General features: G+C 42.6%; 1 long non-coding RNA gene across 1 annotated transcript; it reads left to right on the top strand.

Annotated features, from left to right (window-relative positions):
- Positions 1-222: 222 nt before the first annotated feature.
- Positions 223-12,162, top strand: LOC120400609. The gene is made up of 3 exons (XR_005595925.1): positions 223-267; positions 5,279-5,380; positions 12,087-12,162. It is a non-coding gene; the product is annotated as an uncharacterized LOC120400609 (long non-coding RNA).
- Positions 12,163-14,882: the final 2,720 nt, after the last annotated feature.

Here is a 14,882-nt window from a genome sequence, read left to right as displayed (position 1 = left end):
TAGCCCCAGGTTAAATAAATCCCTGGTACCAGGATAAGAAAATGACAGCTGCTCCGGGTCAGTTAAGACACCTGGGGCCAATTAAGAGCTTTCCAGAAGGCAGGGAGGATACTAGGTTGATTGGGACACCTGAAGCCAATCAGAGGCTGGCTGAAACTAGTTAAAAGCCTCCCAGTTGGGTGTGCATGCCAGGAGCTGTGAGAAGTGGTGCTGTTGGAGAGACTGAGCTGTACACACTATATCAGGCACAAGGAAGGAGGCCCTAAGGTAAGGGTGAAGTGGAGCTTGAGGAAGTGGGGGCTGCTGTGGGGAAGTAGCCCAGGGAATTGTACGTGTCCTGTTTGTAAAAGGTCAGCTAACATAGCTGATACTATTAGGGTCCCTGGGCTGGAACCTGGAGTAGAGGGCAGGCTTGGGCTCCCCCCCCCCCCGATTAATCACTGAGACTGGGAGACAACAGAGACTGCAAGGGAGGACAGCTTCTCCTCACCTCTCTCGCTGGCTTATGATGAAAATGGCTCAGTAGACTGAGAGAGATCAAAGAGAGAGAAGGGTTAAGGGGAGGGTCACAATGACCCTGCAAGGCTAGCAAAATCCATCAGGAAACTCAGGACCCATGGAGATAAGGACAGAGCTTTCTCACAGTATGTATGTATACACACACACACACAGAGAGACCTGTCTTTAAGCAATGTGGTATTTGACATGGTTCTATGAAGGAGTGACAAAAAATAGCCTGTATTCTCAACATTACATTTTTAAGACCTCAGGACAGATTAACAGCGGGTGTAAATTAGCATCATTCTTTTGAAATCAGTAGAGATGGGCTCATTTACACCAGCTGGTGATCTGGCTCTCTACAGCTGGCTGAAAAATTGAACTTTTTAATGAAAATTCCCTACAAAAATTGAATTTTTTTGGACCAACTCTCCCCTCAGTTTTAGGAACAGCAGATAAGAGAGAGATCAAACAAAACCAAGAAAAATATAGAAATATAGAGTATAGGGTGTAATAATGAGCAAATATCCACACCTGCTTACTATGTCTATGACCAAGCACTCCACAACTGTCACTGCAGGTTTAAGGGGACTGTCCCTGACCAAGGGCTGAGCATCCTCCGCTTCATTGAAAGTCAGTAGGAATTGGAAACATTCAGCATCTTACAAGAGACGTTCACCACATACCAGGATCAGAACTGAAATGCAGAGGCCTTGTCTTCTGATTAATATGAAACTTTCTTTAATTACCTGCTAGTGACAATGGAACAGTCTCTGTCCCTTTAAGTTGGGGGTGGCAGCAAATGTTTAGGGTTAAAGATACCCAGAGTTTGATATAACAAGCATTGCGAATTACACGTGTTCACCCTTATCAAAGTGACCACTTGGGATTTCATGCTGAAGTTCTCCACTGGTTTTTAAATTATTTATTTAGAGTAGTGTATTTGAAAAAAGGATCTCACTAGGAGAAAGTTCAACTTATCCTGCTGAAAACTGATGCAACAGGAATAAAAACAAGTTTGCTGGAGGGACCAAAACATCAGGGACTGAGCAAAGGCAATCATGACACAGGAAGCAAGCCTATAGTTCAGAACCTAAAAATAGCCCCCTTCCACTTTGCCACAGTTCAATCATAGCTTAAAGCAGAAGCTGCTGCATTTTTTCCCTGTAAGTTTTAGCTTTGGGGAAGTTTTTAAAGACTTCCCCTAAGTGAAAATAGGCTTCTTACCGTAAATGGCATGATCCTGCTCTACATTACTTCCTTGCAAATCAGGGATAATTAGAGCAAAACCAGAGAAGCTAGCATTGTATAAAAGCAGCAAAAATGAGAGAAGAATCAGGCCCAGCATATTCATTATTTTATTTTTTTTAAGTGAATCTGTTTTTGAATGATTAATAAAGCAGTATATGAACAGCAGGGCTGACTCCAGGGTTTTTGCAGCCCGAAACGGTGAGAAGGAGAAAAAAAAAGTCGCAATCGGCGGTAGCTCCACCGCACCACTTTCTTCTTCGGCGGCAATTCGGCGGCAGGTCCTTCCCTCCGAAAGGGACTGAGGGACCTGTCACTGAATTGCTGCCCAACAGCCCGACGTGCCTCCCCTTCCCCTTGGCCGCCCCAAGCACCTGCTTACTGAGCTGATGCCTGGAGCCGGCCCTGATGAACAGTCAAAAGCCTTTTATCTACACATTTCAAAATGTTGTGGGTGTTTTGAAGATCCCAGGTAATAATCAAGCTCTTGAGGGATCAGATAACACTCCCCCATTATTTTTTTTTGTACTATAGATAATTTAATAGAGATCCTGAATTTTACACCAACCACCAGCCTTTTTCTGAAAAGGACTTTACACAGTTGACAAAATCAGTCTGTCACTCCCCTAAGAATAAGCACAAATACTTTGTATCTGTGTATCTACGTTCATATTTGTTTGCCAGTTGTTTTGCATGCACAAGTACTTGGACCATGTTCTGGTAACAGAAATTAGGCCTAAGCTGCCCTGTTCTGCCTTGGAAGACTGCACAGAAGAATCTGTATGTGTGTTTTTCCTGGCTGCCTTTGAAGGGTACATAGACAGGAGAAAAAGTATATCCAGGGTGCCCCTGCACCTCAGAAATCCCCAGCTGCTGATGGCCCTGGCTGTCATTGACATCCAGGATAAAGCAGAGAAACCTTAAGGCTGCTCTACTTAGCATCAAATATAGGACTAGCATTTGGACAGTCCCAGCACCAAGGAGATGAATGGGTGCAAAGCGGATTCTTGTTGTCCCCCCACCACCCCTCAGCCTCTCCAACTGCACTAAATGCTGCTCAGCTGCAGTTGAGGCTCTGCCCAATATATAGAACCTGAACTGAATCTGACTTACATTGGTGTAAGTCGGGAGTAAACTGAAGTTGGTGGAGTTATAACGTTGAAAAAACAGTGTAAGATAGTATAATCAAACCCATGGACTTAATTTATATCAGCATGGAAAATGTTTTTTCTTTATAATAAAAAAATTTGCTTTTATAGTCCCATTTTAATTGTGTCCATGAATTCTCATGAAGCAACAGAAATAACGCCTTTCAAATACAGAACTATAACTTGGGCAACAGGGTTTCATTTGGAAACTCTTAAAAATCATTGCACTTTTAAGGGAGCAAACAAAAGAATATCCTTGTCAGTCATATCAAATCAGCTAGACACATTGGAAGCACTAGCTAATGGGCCCTACACTGAGGATTTCTCAGCACCCTCGGCTCCCACTGAAGTCAATGGGAGTGGTTCCCTGCTGCCTTGGGAGCCTTTCATGAATTTCACCCAGTATTTCAGATGCCAACGTGGCTGCCTAGAAGGTAGTATATCTGAATTGGTGCTATGGAATGGTCATTCAGTGTGCAAAGCCAAAATATCTTTATCAGTATTGGTTACCATTCTAATTTTCTTGCTTAATTGCTAGCAGAATCTAATTTAATGGCTGCCTTTTATCTGTTTATGAACAGGCAGGTGGGAGTGTACCCCATGCACAGTATTTTTTTAGAGAAAATGGAGACTCTTTTACCAAAGTTTTAAACTCACGTTCAAAGAGCTGTTATATCAATTATATCTCTATGGCAGCTTTCCGAAAGGATAATCTAAAATGGATATTGCACAGATCCTCATCTTAGCTTGAGATCAGGGTGGAAAGATCTTACAAAAACAAGCTGGTCCCTGAAGCCTACCTGGCCTCAAACACAACCCAGTCATTATCTTTAACCTTATCAATATCCTGAATGTCAGCTGAACAAGGCAGCCACAAACTTCAGTAAACAGAGCAAGGAACAAGGGAGAGGACGTGGTGATCTAATTCAGAAATCAATCATCCAAGATGCTTTTTCAAATGGAAAAAAAGGCAATCAGCAGCCAGCAACTAGAAAAGCCAGGGTTTCTCTCTCTCTCTCTCTCTCATGTGCACCACAGTGTTTTGGCAAACAAAAATAATAAGGGCTCTTAGGTCCTTCCAACAAAGTAAAACATAATCCCTTCATGGAGAGTGCATCAATATATGAATGGAGTTTCCCAGTCTGTTTGGAAGGATAGAATCAGCTGTGCTCGGGGGGATCCTAATACCTCTCTTATTAAGAACCTGAGTAGTTGAGAGATTTGTTTTTCCTGTAACACCTGAAGCAACAAACGTCCAGTGATAGAAGGAAAAAACATTTTTCTTAGGTTTGACTTTGAAAATAGCGTTTCTTCTTTGGCAGAGGGACTGTCAGTCAAACTCCTCAGGAGAGGAAAGGGTCCCCTTGCCCATGCAATATCTGAGAGGTGCATATTTTGAAGAAATTAATGTGCCATTGAAAAAAGCCTGAGGGAAAAAACTAATCTGCTTTATTACTTTAAAAAATCTCTTATTTTGGGAACTTCATTTGCTCAGTTAATGCACACCTGATCTGTAATATTCAAATAGCTGTAAAAATCAGGGCACTTATACTTTATCTCCCTGTCTGTATAGAATGTAAGGTATTTAAGGCAGGGACTGTGTCTAAGCATGAGTTTGAACTGTAGTAGCATTGGTAGGCCCTGCTGTGTCTTGGGCCTCTGGACACTAATGTAATACAAATAATTATGGGCCAGATCTTTGCTGGTGTAAATCAACATAGCAAGTGAATGGAGGTATGTCATAGTACCAGCTGTGACCCCCGATCTGCGGCATACGTAAGTTTATATTAGTCACCGGATTATAACACCACCACACACACTTTCTCTCCTCCCTCCCCCACTTTATTTTATTATTAGATTCTTTTACTATGGGGTTTTAAAATTCATCCAGGACCAGATTTTCACCCTCTTCGCTCACACAAGCAGCCCAATTCAGGTCTATTTGACCACACTTGTGGGTAATTTGCTCACCAATGGGAGGAAGCAGGGGAAGGTCACAACCTGGTATTAAAGTCTTTAAAAAGTAAGTTACATAACTAGAGATGGGTTGAAATCCCTGAAGAAATATGAGGTGTTTGGAGATCTGTGGACTCAGCAACATCTGGATGATGCTGATCTGTAAGCGTGAAGACACTTGACTGCCTATGATGCTGGCTATGTTACTGAGTCCCTCACATGGTCCTTTTTGTGTTTCTATGTACCTTTTACTTGTGGGCCTTTTTGTTTTTAACTTTGAAAGTTTTAGTATTGGAAATGCTAGTGAAAAAGCTGGTAGTAAGTATAGGCCAGAATCAAAATGCCTCTACACTTTCCCTGTCCCTCACCAACAAAATAATTACATTGCCATGGTTGCCTGAACCATGCCTCATTATGTCATTCTCCAGAAATAGCACTTCCAGAAAGCAGCATTTCCTGAAATGATAAGGTGTTCTCCTAGTCTACTCCTGCAACGTATCTACTGACATTGCCCCCACCCACACGCACAGGTAGGTCAAAATAATTGTCTGTGGTGAGTTCGAATATCTGTAATATAATGTGCTTCCACAAGTGTACACTTCACATTGTTGTTCAAAGCTCTTGTGAATGGTGTGTCGTTAGATACCAGTATTCTAATCCAGACAGTTGGTGCTAAGGTTTAAGTGTAGGACATTATCTGTTTTGCTGTGGTTCAAGGATTCAGAATAAGGAAGACCATATAAACTGGCATGGGATTTAGTTCTTTTGGATGGATATTTCTGTAATTTCATGAGTCACCATTTCTGAGATCAGTTAACTGGCAACAATAGCAAGTGGCGGTCACATTAACACCACCCTATACCGAAAACCTACCAACCGCTATGCCTACCTTCATGCCTCCAGCTTCCATCCTGGGCACACCACAAGATCCATTGTCTATAGCCAAGCACTGAGGTACAACCGTATCTGCTCTAACCCCGCAGACAGAGACCAACACTTAGAAAATCTCCACCAAGCATTCTCAAGACTACAGTACCCACACGAGGAAATAAGGAAACAGATCAACAGAGCCAGATGTGTACCCAGAAGCCTCCTACTGCAAGACAAGCCCAAGAAAGAAACCAACAGGACTCCACTGGCCATCACATACAGTCCCCAGCTCAAACCCCTCCAACGCATCATCAGGGATCTACAACCCATCCTGGACAATGATCCCACACTTTCACAGGCCTTGGGTGGCAGGCCAGTCCTCGCCCACAGACAACCTGCCAACCTGAAGCATATTCTCACCAGCAACTGCACACCGCACCATAGTAACTCTAGCTCAGGAACCAACCCATGCAACAAACCTCGATGCCAACTCTGCCCACATATCTACACCAGCAACACCATCACAGGACCTAACCAGATCAGCCACACCATCACCGGTTCATTCACCTGCACGTCCACCAATGTAATATATGCCATCATATGCCAGCAATGCCCCTCTGCTATGTACATCGGCCAAACTGGACAGTCTCTAAGGAAAAGGATAAATGGACACAAATCAGACATTAGGAATGGCAATATACAAAAACCTGTAGGAGAACACTTCAACCTCCCTGGCCACACAATAGCAGATTTTAAGGTGGCCATCCTACAACAAAAAAACGTTAGGACCAGGCTCCAAAGAGAAACTGCTGAGCTCCAGTTCATCTGCAAATTTAACACCATCAGTTTAGGACTAAATAAAGACTGTGAATGGCTTGCCAATTACAGAACCAGTTTCTCCTCCCTTGGTTTTCACACCTCAGCTGCTGGAACAGGGCCCCATCCTCCCTGATTGATCTAACCTCGTTATCTCTAGCTCGCTTCTTGCTTGCTTATATATACACACCTGCCCCTGGAAATTTCCACTGCTTGCATCCGAAGAAGTGGGTATTCACCCACGAAAGCTCATGCTGCAAAACATCTGTTAGTCTATAAGGTGCCACAGGATTCTTTGCTGCTTCTACAGAACCAGACTAACACGGCTACCCCTCTGATACTTAATAGCAAGTACAATCATCTTTTTTTTTATCCTGAGATCATATAAAAATTAAAAATTGATCTAAGTTCTAACTAAAAATAAATCACTCAACCAAATAAGCCTAACCATTGCTTAACCACACCATAGCTTTCAATTTTTAAAAAAACATAAAACACTTCAAAGCAGATTTTTTTACATACAAGCAATGTAATTTTATGAACTGTTAACACACAACATGTATTGACCTCCAATATTAATTATAGCGTGGCACATTCACCACCTCAGTACTGGGTTTTACCCGATGCAACTCTACTTAAATCAATAAAACACTGGTATAAAATCAGTGTAGATTTTTATGTCTATTTAACATTAGTCATTAACTTCTTTACTCCTGTCTTGAGTTGCTTATCATCACATAAAAAATGCACATGAGTCTGAATGGCTGAGGAACTTGTAAATGATTATTTGGAATTCCTTGCTAGATCACTAGGTGACATATGACACTAAATGACATATGAGGCATTAGTTAAGGTGGGCATGTGCTATCTTCAGTGAGTACATTATGGCCTAAAAGTTTGTAATGGCTAGGTCACAAGAAGGAAGGGATATTGAATTTATCAACACCTGTCTTCATTTTTCTTACCTTTCATTGGGACTCTTCATCTGATAGTTGTGTAACATGTAATGTGTAGAGATTTGCACTACTTTCCCTGTAACTTTATTGGAAACATTTAATACTTTTCTGAGTACATATTATTTCCCAAGCATCGTATGTGCCAACAGTCCTACAGCCCTTTCATAATTACCTTGTTAATGTCTGCTGAGCCCATAGATATGGTATCTGATTGAAACAGTCCTTCAGTTTGGCTAGCATTTATGATTTAATCACTTCACTTCCTCATTTTGTGATATTCACAAAATGGACAAGAATATAAAATTAAAAACCCATAAGAGAATGCATAATCGTGTAACAAAATGTGTGTTGAATGCAAAGAAGAACACACTGCCATATGCACCCACAAAAGCCTGAAGTAAAAAATGATAGGCTGCTATTGAAGATCTAACACTGATTGCTAGCAATAAAAGTGCTCCCTGGATGGACAGCAACAATAAAACCAGGCCACCATTCAGGGTCTATCTAACTATTGCTTTTAAGTGTAATTGCAGCATCTGCATCTTGAAGTAGTTAAAAACCAATGCAAAGCTGTTGCTTTTATCCCAGTGACTGGCAAGCAGCACTGAGTAAAGAGTGAAAAGGGTTTGAACACAAACTATACTGGAGGAGTGCTCTACCGGGTCAGATGTGAAGACAGAAACAGATGCTTTTTCAATAGACTCATCAGAGCTTCTCCATGCTCACTGCACTCGTCCACATGCCCCAGGCAGAAACTTTTTTGTTTGGGTTTTGTTTTGGCTTTTTGCTGTGGGAACAAGAAACAAAGGGACTGGCTTAACTATTAAGTGTCAATCAAAGAGATAAGAAACTATTTTAAAAATTGAATTAGCTTTCTTCTTGGGATCATTCTAGTTTGCAGGATTCAGTTTATTGCATTCATGTCAGCAACACTGAAAAAATGTTATCACAGTACAGTTTTTGCACTTTGTAGTAACATACGCAACAATCTGATTGTGGGTTTAGATTTACAATATTCTGGCAACCACACATACACTGATACCTGTAAGAATCTGCTTTACTGTATTCACATTACACAAGAATTATTTGTCCCAAGCCTGAGCAAAGCATTTAGTTTCTGTAACTGTTCAATAATACAATTTGAACTTCTTGGATGGAAATAAATAGGAAAATAGATTAATGGGCAGTCATTCATTTTCTCTTTTATTTTGATATGAAATAAATAGAATTTATCAGAAGAAATATTATTACTTCCGGTTTATCTCTCTAAACCAATGCTAGGTGTATAGGAATGCCTTATGTAGTGTGATACAGAGAACCTCCAGCAGTCTTACCTAACTCTGCAACCTATTTCACATTTCATTGGTTATGTGAATGAGCTGTGAAAATTGTTCCTGTTTTTCTAAAGTATCAGGACACTAGTTTGCAAAAAGAGATTCCCCTTGTTACAAGAGATAAAACTCATTCATGTAGTCAATTTCAAAAGGCTAAGGCTAGTGTGCCATCGTGTTAAATTTGGAGAAACCTATCTCCCTATGTATACCAGCTCCAAAATCACCAGCATTACACATCTGCCTCTTGTTTACAGCATGCAATCTGTATAAAGTAAAAACAGGAAAACAGGCAGCCCAAGTCCTTTCAGATAAGTGCATAGTTGGCTTTTCCAAATTGAGAGGAAACTGCTTTCAGTACATCGGGAAATTCGAACAAGGACAGTCTATTTTAGTAGGAAACTGAATTTGTCTAAGATTAAACTAAAAAAACATAGATTAAATAATAAAGCTGAGAGACATATTTTAAAAGGTGAAGTTAAGCACCTTTCATTCTTGTCTTCCCTAACATCATTGTGCTTAGATAGGAAGTGATCTGAAAGCATCTCATGCACTCTGCAAAACCTAAACACTGGTATAAGCCAGTGAAAATCCACTGAAGTCCCCTGGCTGAGGTGAGGTGAGGCAGGCTCTGTGGCTCTGGAACCAGTATCCTTGTTGTCCCCCTAACATCCATTCTTCTCCCCCCCCCCCCCCCCCATCCCCTCCTTTCTCCCTCCCCACAGAGCATCCACAGGATTGGAATGTCACATAAAATCAGGACAGGGGTTCCCCCGTCCTGATTTTTCACACTTGCTGTCTGGTCACTCTAGGTGGGGGTATGGGGCATATATAAGACAAAGCCCCAAATATCGGGACTGGCTCTATAAAATCAGGACATCTGGATCTGGGCAGCTGGCAGCTGCCAGCGATCCACCTCATCCGATGAGCTGCTGTGGCTCCATGGGTGACCTGTCCCTGAGATCAGATACTGTGCTAACTTCACCATGGTCCGTAGAGGTGGATTTTGGGGTCTACTGCAGATGTTGGACCAGCAGGCTGGGGGTGAGCCAAGCATGAAAGCAGTACTGTGTTGCCATTTAGATTGTCATTTAACAACTTTGTTTGCCAAAAATTCTTGCACAATCCTGAATCCAATTTCAATATTTTTTTAAAAATCAATATCTTAGCCAAAAACAGAAAATTAAGTTGTTGACAATTATTAGTGACAGGTTTGGTTTGAGGCATTCATCAGAGAAACAAAAATGTCGACTGACTTTTCTATAGCCTGTTACTCCAGATAAGAGCCCTCCAACAACTGTAATATGCTCATCTCCTTACTAGTGTATAGAGCAAGGTGGCAGGTGAGCTGATTTTTGATCGGCAGGCTGAGCGGCCAGCCCATCACTGCTCTGGGGTTCCGGCTGCCCTATTGCCAGCTGGGATATGCACCTGCTGCTGGCCTGGGGACCCCAAGGAACCCCAGGCTGGCAGCGGGCTGAGCAGGCCGCTGAACCACTCAACCTGCTGTCAGCCTGGGGTTCCATTCATTCAGCCGGCAGTGGGCTGAGTGGGCTGGTGGCAGTCTGAGCAGGGCCGGTGGGGGGTTGAGTGGCTCAGTCTGCTGCCAGTCTGGGGTGCCGGCAGCACTCAGCCTACTGCTACTGTCAGTCAGGAGCCCAGGCCTCCTGCCAGCCTGGGTGAGCAGAATCCCAGGCTGGTAGCGGGCTGATGGGGGGTTGGCAGCTGGGATCCTGGCTGGCAGGAGTTGGTGGTCAGAACCCCAGACCAGCAGCGGGCTGAGCAGGGCCTGGGATCCTTGTCTAGGGTTCCAGCCACCAGTCCCGCTCAGCCCGCTGCCGGTCTGGGGTTTCATTTACTCAGCTGGCAGTGGCCTGAGCAGGACCTCAGATAATAACAATAGTTTATTTATATAATATAGACACAGAGAGAGAGACCTTCTACAAACGTTAAAATGTATTACTAAACCTTAAATTACAGTGAACGACTGACCATATGTTGTACTAAGATTCTCCTGCCTTTTTTCCTGTGAGTCAGTATAGCTTTGCCAGCCCAGAAGTTGGGCAGCCAATGTTTTACGTTTTCACAATGTTTTCTCCACCTTTCATAAAGTAAATACATAGTTAATATGAGTTAAAAGGCCAGGGACACTTCCTTGTGAAGAATCTGTACAGCAGATCATGCTAGAGCTGTGAAAATGTCAGTTTTTGATGGAACTTTAGAGGCAGTGATTTATCATGTATTTTATCATGTGAATGTGCTGCTATTGCTAATGTCTTTCCAAACAAAAATAAGGTACAATAGGACTTCTGTAACATTTCTGTGCTACCTTAATCTAGATGAGATGATTCTGTGCTGACTTCATTTTGGTCACTTTGTGCTTTACCTAGCAGTAAAACTAGGGTTATATTTTCCCACTGTTTGGAAACCCAGCTTATTAAACTGATTTTGCAGCCAAAAAAGCCAGAAAGATTGCTTTTAATTAAAAACAAATCTTTGTTTCAATACCTCTTCATATAAATTTCCAATAAAATTTTGAAAAATTAAAAAAATTATATTATTTGCATCATTCTGTCAAATCAGAATTTTTTCTATAGTGCTACTTCTTTAGTGCTAGTGCATCAGCATTACAGTGTGCTTAATTAAGTTAAACTGGTTTTAATAACGTGAATGTGGCAAGTTTTCCAATACTGTATGCTTATATTTGTGTTGCTAAGAGCAGATCAGGCAAAGGGGCACCAGTTTAATAATCTCGCCTAGGGCACCAGAAATCCTAAGGACGGCCCTGACTGAAGTCCATGATGTTGCATCTGTTCAAACTAGGACTGAACTGGCCCCTTATTGCCCGTGAAGGGCTCAAGTCTGCTGTTGGTTATACAAAGTGCAACCCCACTCTCTTCAGTGGCAGAAGTACCCATATCACTGAAAGTAGAATTTAGCATACAGTGAGAAAACATCACTTTGAATTCACTTGGCTTTGTGGGCCTAGTTCTAACTCCCAACTGTCACTGCCAGTGGAATAGGGTACAGAACTGGGCCCTCAAATCCTGAAGGTTTCTCTTTCTTTTTAAGAGTCCATTTGAAAGTTCTGTGTCTCACACTATTTTCATTGCTTATCTTTGAGTTTTTTCTTTAGCACTACGATTTTTGTGATTTCTTTACTGTTTTCTTTTTAAATAAAAATTAGTGATCTTTTTTAGAGGAGAGTCCATGCTGACAGCAAAACGAGTACCAATGGTATTTCCTACTTACTTACTTTACAGCTTGAGACAGGACAAGATAGACAAGGAAATGGTAATGAAACAGGCCAAGACCCGACATAGACAATCCAAAAATCACGTGTTCCAAAGTTCTCAGGAGTGAAACACCACAACATATGCTGAGGAAAATTATTCTAATTGTGAGTGAGAAAACAAGGGATTTTGTATGAAGAATTTGCCTTTTTACGGTTTACAGAAATAATAATTACATTTACATTTTTTTCATAATATTGACAACTTTTCAGGACAGACTCATCAGTTAAGACAAGAAACTCATTTTATTTATCCCACATCAGGGAAAATGGGGTTAATTATGATATCTGAGTACTGTGATTTGATATAGAATAGCTACAATTTAATTCTGCATGCTAGTTATCTATTGCTTTGGAAAAAAATTCTCAACTCTGTGAGGGAAATTGTAAGAGAAAATTTAGCTTTTTCTGACCACAGTACCCAAATCTCACTGTTAATCATTGGGTTACATTAAAACAGAGTGAGCTTCTCCTTCCTTTCTTCACTGAAAAGTCTGGCATCACAAACTGCTGTCATTAAGAAAAAAAGTATAGGTGCAATTCATGTTTTTAGGAGCTCAATAGTAAATGCAAATTGTAAATTGTTCAGAGAGAAAATGTAGTTTTTCCCTCTCACTATCAGGACTAATTTTTTCCTCAGCATAAAATCTGGTGCCCATCTCCCTGAAACATTAGAAACCAGAACTATCTTGAATTCTATTATATCCACAAGTATAAATGAGGGATGATGTGCTTCAAATACAAACATATCTCTTCAAATATTGAATAATTTTGCATTTTATTGGTAATGATTTCCTGAGATGAACAGTCAATAAGGGCTATCTGTGTGGGGAAATTATTCCAGAATAAGGTATCATGTGAATTTAAAGCACAATAACTATTCCAGAATAGTTCTCCATGTCCTTATTCCAGAATAAGGCCTGGTCTACACTAGGACTTTAATTCGAATTTAGCAGCGTTAATTCGAATTAACTGCGCACCTGTCCACACCATGAAGCCATTTAATTCGACATAGAGGGCTCTTTAGTTCAAATTCTGTACTCCTCCCCGACGAGGGGAGTAGCGCTAAATTCGACATGGCTATGTCAAATTAGGCTAGGTGTGGATGCAAATCGAACTTAGTAGCTCCGGGAGCTATCCCACAGTGCACCACTCTGTTGATGCTCTGGACAGCAGTCCAAGCTTGGATGCTCTGACCAGCCACACAGGAAACGACCCGGGAAAATTTGAATTCCTTTTCCTGTCTGGGCACTTTGAATCTCATGTCCTGGTTGGACATCGGGGCGAGCTCAGCAGCACCGGCAACGATGCAGAGCTCTCTGGCAGAGGAGTCCAGGCAATCCCAGAATAGAAAGAGGTCCCCAGCATGGACTGACCGGGAAGTCTTGGATCTGATCGGTGTGTGAGGCGATGAGTCTGTGCTTTCGGAGCTGCGCTCCAACAAACGGAATGCGAAGACCTACGAGAAGGTCTCCAAAGCCATGACAGACAGAGGATACAGCCGGGATGCAATGCAGTGCTGCGTGAAAGTCAAGGAGCTGAGACAAGGCTACCATAAAATCAAAGCGGCAAACGGACGCTCCGGAGCCCAGCCCCAGACATGCCACTTCTATGAGGCACTGCATGCCATTCTCGGTGGGTCTGCCACCACTGCCCCACTAGTGTGCGTGGACTCTGACGAAGGGATAGTGTCGACGGCCAGTTCCTCGTCAATGTTCGCAGATGGGGAAGATGAGGAAGGAGATGAGGAGGGGGAGGCAGTCGACAGCGCTTCCAACGCTGATTTCCCTGACAGCCAGGATCTCTTCATCACCCTCACTGAGATCCCCTACCAACCCTCCGCAGCCGTTACCACAGACCCTGAATCAGGAGAAGGATCAGTGGGTAAGTGCTTTAAACATGTTAACATTTATTTCTTAAAAGAACAGGAAAATAGACTAGGTGAACAGAAGGTCTATATACAGGGGAATGGAACAGGCATCTTCCGCGAAGATCTCCAGGAAGCTCTCCTGGAGGTAGTCGAAAAGCCTATGGAGGAGGTTCCTGGGGAGAGCTGGCTTATTGGGTGCTCCGAGGTAGCACACTTTTCCGCGCCACGCTCTCAGCTGGTACTCCGGGACCAGTGCCTTGACGAGCATCGCAGCATAGGGCCCTGGCTTGTGCTGGCTTTCATTCAGCATGCGCTCTCTATCTCTCTCTGTGACACCCTCCTCAGGGTGATCTCGCGTGCAGACTCCTGCATGTAAGTAGAGTAATTTGTGTACTATTAGTATTGGTAGTGCTTCACTGTTCCTTAGAACAACAAGAAGCGTCACTTTAGAGCCACGTGCTGGAGGCTACAGAGTGGCAGCATACAGGGATCTTTTCCAAGGGAAAACCGCGAGGGGGTGGAACGGGGCAGGGTTTATGCTTTCAGGATTGCCTGCAGCAAGAGGACAGAGCTGGACATTGACTTTTAAGCAGCCAAAAGCCTTTGGCTTACCATGCCTGGCTGCTCCACGGATTCAGCTTTCCTGCCCCGCTTGTCTGGTCTGCAGTGCAATACCCCAGGCAATGAAAGCAAATGCAGAGAAATCGAACTTTCCCTGAGTGAGTGTGCATGAGATAGGTGCCGTCCATGGTCTGGTTCACAGACAACGAGTAGACTATGTTTCATTTTTGAGAAAATGTATCTTTGTAAGCAATTCACTCCCTTTTCCCCATCACACAGCTGCAACAGTATCCCGACCTGCTCCACCATGCCCCTCACAGAGTCTGGCGCAGATTA

The sequence above is a fragment of the Mauremys reevesii genome, linkage group 1 (assembly GCF_016161935.1).
Source record: "Mauremys reevesii isolate NIE-2019 linkage group 1, ASM1616193v1, whole genome shotgun sequence".
NCBI lineage: Eukaryota > Metazoa > Chordata > Testudines > Geoemydidae > Mauremys > Mauremys reevesii.
The sequence above is the reverse complement of the archived record's forward strand: the minus strand, read 5'-3'. Positions and strand labels throughout refer to the sequence as shown.